General features: G+C 46.8%; 1 protein-coding gene across 1 annotated transcript in view; it reads left to right on the top strand.

The window, feature by feature from the left end:
- Positions 1-5,538, top strand: part of SNED1 (sushi, nidogen and EGF like domains 1) — a 61,470-nt gene that overhangs the window by 10,106 nt on the left and 45,826 nt on the right. The window lies entirely within an intron of this gene.

Genomic DNA, 5,538 nt, shown 5'->3' with positions numbered 1-5,538 from the left:
CGTCCTCTCCCCTCCCCCACCTCCCTCCCCGTCCTCTCCCGTCCCATCTCCATCTATAACATGCAGGGAAAGATGGCCACCCTCTCAAGGCCCCCCTTCCCTGCTCAGGGGATTCTTGGCCTTTTAGCATTCTTCTTAGTGACTCTAGACTGCTCACCTCACAAGGGAACAAGCCATGGGAGTTGGAAAGAAAACTGATCTTTACTACATGTGTTGAAATTTGCTAGTTTCTATTTCACGTTGTTTTAAATGCTGATTATGACTTGGTAGATCAATTCACAAATGAACTAGATTTCAGAACCCACAGAATGAACTCACTCTCTGACAGTGTCCTGACCTGCTAGGGTCTCCCTCAGCCTCTGAGCCAAGGACACCAGTGTTCACCGCATGGGCAACTGGTCCCCAGGGGGCGCTCGAGACAAGCTTGTCAGGTTTATTTGAGTCTAAAAATTTAAGAAGGAAATGACATTGCACCCATAAGTAAGATGTAACCTCCACAGGTCTTTGGTCAGATGGCCACACAGGACAGGCCACAGCCCGAGGAGAGGGTGAGGCTCTGCAGTGCAGGGTGGGGGAGGCGGGCAGCAGCCTCACTTGTCTGGTTACTTAAGACCGCCGTGCACTGAGGGGTCAGATTGTTAGCTCAATAGCTGTGTATTTACCTAAATTTATGTCAGAAAACAGATTTGTGATTTCAAGAGATTTTGCCAAGAAACCACATTTTGTATGGGAAGCATAATCCAAATATAAGCAAACAGCAAGTAGGGACAGCACCGACACCGCCCCTAATGTGGGCGGATCAGTCACCTCACAAGATGGCAGGCTTCACATTCTAATCAGATTCAACAGGAAGTTGGCCGAAAAATGGAGGCAATTTTTAAAAAATAGGATCCATTCTTCTGCTTATGGCCAAACAAGATGGACTGCTTTGGGAATTTCCCTCATCGTCAACAACTGGAAAGCCAGACAAAATACAAGAAACAGCCATTTCCGGACACTGGACAGCAGACATCCGGGGACTGTCACCCCTGGCAGGGGGACTGGAGTCGGATAAGCCCACAACTGCCCCTGAGCCCGCCCGCAGGAGGTCCCCAGGCCCCGTGCAGCAAGGGGACCCGGACTCCAGCAGCTCCTCTGAGTCTCAGAGTCCTGGAGACAGGGATGCTAGACTGTTGGCTGCAGGCATGGGGAGCATTCCAGCAAGGACGGAGTTACGAAGAGGCAGGAAGCAGCCGTGACGACGCGCAGAGGGACCCCCGGCCCGGGCTTGGCACAGTCTAGGTGCAGTGACGTCCACAGGGCTGGGAAAGAGCGCCTGGAAGTGGTGAGTCGGGCGATCCCCGGACGCAGCAAGGCTGGGAGTAACCTACTTCTCTACAGCCGGAGCTCAGAGAGCTCCTCACACCTCGGGCCGAGGAGGGTCCTCGGTGGGGGATCGTCTTGCTGGTGTGGATAAATCGATGCTAGATCTATAGATAAATAGATGCTGGATGCCCAAGCAAAAATGATCAGGCATACTAAGGATCAGAGTATAGGACCCACAGGCTCAGTCGGTTAAGTGTCCGACTTCAGCTCAGGTCATGATCTCATGGTTTGTGGGTTCGAGCTCCGTGTCAGACTCTGTGCTGACCGCTCAGAGCCTGGATCCTGCTTCAGATTCTGTGTCTTCCTCTCTCTCTGCCCTTACTCTGCTTGCGCTCTGTCTCTCTCTCTCTCTCTCTCTCAAAAATAAACATTGAAAAATTTTTAATAAAAAATTAGAATAAAAGAATATATGACCCACAGCCAGAAGAAAAATAGATCAACAGAAAGAGACAGCAGAGGTGCTGAAATGAGCAGATGTGCACGTTTAATCATCCACTGTGAACATGCTCTGTCTGCTCAAGCCTGTGAAGGGAAAAGCCGCAGTGAGAAGTAGAAGATACAAGAAGAGAAACTTCTAGAGACACAAAACGTAGAATCTCTATTTTAAAAACACACTGGATGTATTAACCACAGGTTAGACACCGCAGAAGGAAAGATCAGTGCACTGGAAAAAATGACCCGAGAAGCAGCTCAGGAGGGAGAGGGACTGTGGCCACGGCCGTGACCTCAGTGACCAGGGCACAGCAGGCAGCCTAGTGTCTGGCCGTGCGGGCCTCAGAGGGACGGAGGGGCTGGAGAGGCGCAGAAAGAATGAGGAAATAACAGCCACGTATTTTCTAAATTTGATAAAAATTAACACCCACATATCCAAGAAAAGCATGAAGAAAATCACAAGCACATCATAATCAAATTGCTGAAAGCCAGGAACAAAGAGAAAATCTGAAAGCAGCCAGAGCAGAAAGGCCAAACCCAAGACAACAAGAATGGGAGCGACTTCTCCGCAGAAACAAGGCCAGCGGGCTGCCCACCTAGGAGACGTGCACAGAAAAACTCAGAAGTCAAGGTGAAGTAAAGCTCTGTCCGACAGCAGAAACAAAATTCAGCGCTGGCACATGTGATCTGTAAGAAATGGTATTTTTTAAGCTTATTTACTTACCTTGAAAGAGAGAGAGAGAGCATGAGCAGGGGAGGGACAGAGAGAAGGGGAGCGGGGTGAGGGAAGAGAGCAAGAATCCCAAGCAGACTCTGCACTGTCAGCATGGAGCCCGACACAGGGCTTGAACCACAAGATCATGACCTGAGCCGAAACCGAGAGTCAGAAGTTTAACCGACTGAGCCACCCAGGCACTCTGCCTGCCACCCATTTTAAAAACTAAAACTTTATTGGAAAACGGCCATGTCCGTTCATTGATGTACGTCTATGGCTGGCTGCTTTTGCATTATACTGGCAGAGGTGGATATCTGTGATCACATGGCTCCTAAAGCCAAAAATATTAATATCTGGCGCTTCACAGGAAACGCTTGCCCGCTCTGCTTTAAGCTATTGAGGTCATACATTCTATTTCTATAAATGTTAGAAACCCAGGACATATTGTTATTTTTGTGTTAAAATTATCTTTAAAGAGATGAAAAGTGAGAAGAAAAGTATTTTACAGGTAAACCTTAGAGATATTGTGGATTCAGTTCCAGACCACCGTAATATGGCAATAAAGCAACTCAGATGAACTTTCTGGTTTCCCAGCGCCTATAAAAGTTATGCTGACACTACACTGCAGTCTAGTAAGTGTGCCATAGCATCACATCTAAGAAAATGTACACACCTTGATTAAAAACTACTTTGCTAGGGGCGCCTGGGTGGCTCAGTCGGTTAAGCGTCCGACTTCGGCTCAGGTCATGATCTCACAGTTCGTGGGTTTGAGCCCCGCATCAGGCTCTGTGCTGACAGCCTGGAGCCTGCTTTGGATTCTGTGTCTCCCTCTCTTTTTGTCTCTTCCCTGCTCATGCTCTGTCTCTCTCTCAAAAATCAATAAACATTAAAAATATTTTTAAAAACTACTTTGCCAAAAAATGGTACCCATCATCTGAGCTTTGAGTGAGTCATAATCACTGATCACAGATCACCACAACAAATATAATCACAATTTATTTTTCGAAATATTGCAAAATTACCAAAGTGTGGCACAGAGATATAAGGTGAACAAATGTGATTGGAAAAATGGCCCCGGTGAACTAGCTTGGTGCAGGGTTGCTACAAACCTTCAATCTGTAAAGAACACAGGATCAGTGAAGTCCAGGAAAACGAGGTATGCCTGTACATCTCCCCCTACAGTTAGCCTTTCCAGAGCCTTCATTCATTTTTAGATCTGGATTTTCACCTGGTACCATTTTTCTTCAGTCTAAGAATTTCCTTTAACATTTCTGCCTGTGCAGAGCCTGCTTGGGATTCTCTCTCTCTCTCTCTCTCTCTCCTTCTCTCTCTCTGCCCCTCCCCTCTCAAAATAAATGAATAAACTTAAAAAAAAATAAACCAGTAGTGGAAATAAAATGGAATCCTAAGAATACTCAATCCAAAAGGCAGGAAAGGAAGGAAAGAGCAGTAGAGAACATGCGGAAGAAGGGGGAGCCAACAGCAAGGTGGCGGGTTTAAACCTACTGATAGTTATGTTAACATGTGAAACGGTTCAACACACCAACTAAGAAGCATACACCGTAGAACTGATCCGAGAAGCAAGACCCAACTAGATACTGTCTACAAGAACCCTACTATAAATACACAGACACAGGTAATTTGAAGGCAGTGGAATGGGTTTCCGGTTTTGGCTAAGATGGAGTAAGCATGCTTTACCCTGTTTCCCCCACTGAACGCAGCCACAAATCCTGGACAGAATTATGGAGCAGCTACCTGAGGACTCTGAAAAATAAACAGTAGCAGGTAGATTGGGGAAGACGACCAAACTTTGAAGCACCACAGAACCAGTGGTGAATTTTTCATTTTTTCTTCTGGTGCCTCCCCTGCCTGGACTCAAAGCACCTCCCAGACCAGAAGTGAGCATCGATGGACAGAAAGAGCTCCAAGAGTAGCCACTAGTTGGGCACAAGAAGCAGGACCAACAGTAGCAGCAATGTGGCTGGGGTGGGGGTGGGGGTCCCTCAGGGCCCAGACTGACAGGGGGAAACTTCCTCTCCATCGGGAGGTCCTATGGCTCCACAAGAATGGGCAACCTCCACTGTTTTTCTCTGTCTCTGTCCACCCACCACGTGGCCCGGACTCGAGGGTGCACTTACAGGACGGAAGGAACAGAGTGAGGGCAACAAAAAGCCCCAGCTTTCCTCCCAGAGGACTAACGGGAAGCACAGAGCACTGGGAACTATAGGGACATTGTGGAGAGGGGTCTGGGGACAGCAAGCCCATAATCAACTCTGAACTCCTGAGCTCCCTAACCTGGGCAGTCTGATTGAAAATATTTAAAATAATACCATATGTAATAGCTTCCCCCAAATTTAAAAACTTAGATATAAATCTGACAAAACATGTACAAGACTTGTACACTGAACACCACACAATTCTGATGAGAGAAACTGAAGATCTAAGGAACTAGAGGGGTCTCCCATGTTCATGGGTTGGGAGACTCAACATAGTAAAGATGTCAGTCCTCCCCAAGGTGATCTATAGATTTAACACGATTCCAACCAAAGTCTCAGCAGAGTTTTGTAGCTATCCACAATCTAGTACTAAAATTTATACAAAAAGACAAAGGAATTAAGATAGCCAAAATAGTTTTGGAAAATAATAAATTATGAGGAATCACACTACCTTGTGTTAAGACCAACTATAAAGCTACAGTGATCAAGACCCTGTGGTATTGGCAAAGGGATTGACACATACATCCGTGGAATGGAAGACAAGATCCAGAAGAAGAGCCACACAAATATGGCCAAGACTTTTTAAAAGGTGTGAAAGAAATTCAGTGGAGAAAGGATTATCTTTTCAACACATGGTATTGGAACAATTAGACATTCTTGTGCAAATATACCTTATACCTTATACCCTCGAGTCCGGGCCACGTGGTGGGTGGACAGAGACAGAGAAAAACAGTGGAGGTTGCCCATTCTTGTGGAGCCATAGGACCTCCCGATGGAGAGGAAGTTTCCCCCTGTCAGTCTGGGCCCTGA

This window comes from Suricata suricatta, chromosome 3 (genome assembly GCF_006229205.1).
Source record: "Suricata suricatta isolate VVHF042 chromosome 3, meerkat_22Aug2017_6uvM2_HiC, whole genome shotgun sequence".
Classification (NCBI taxonomy): Eukaryota; Metazoa; Chordata; class Mammalia; order Carnivora; family Herpestidae; genus Suricata; species Suricata suricatta.
The sequence above is the reverse complement of the archived record's forward strand: the minus strand, read 5'-3'. Positions and strand labels throughout refer to the sequence as shown.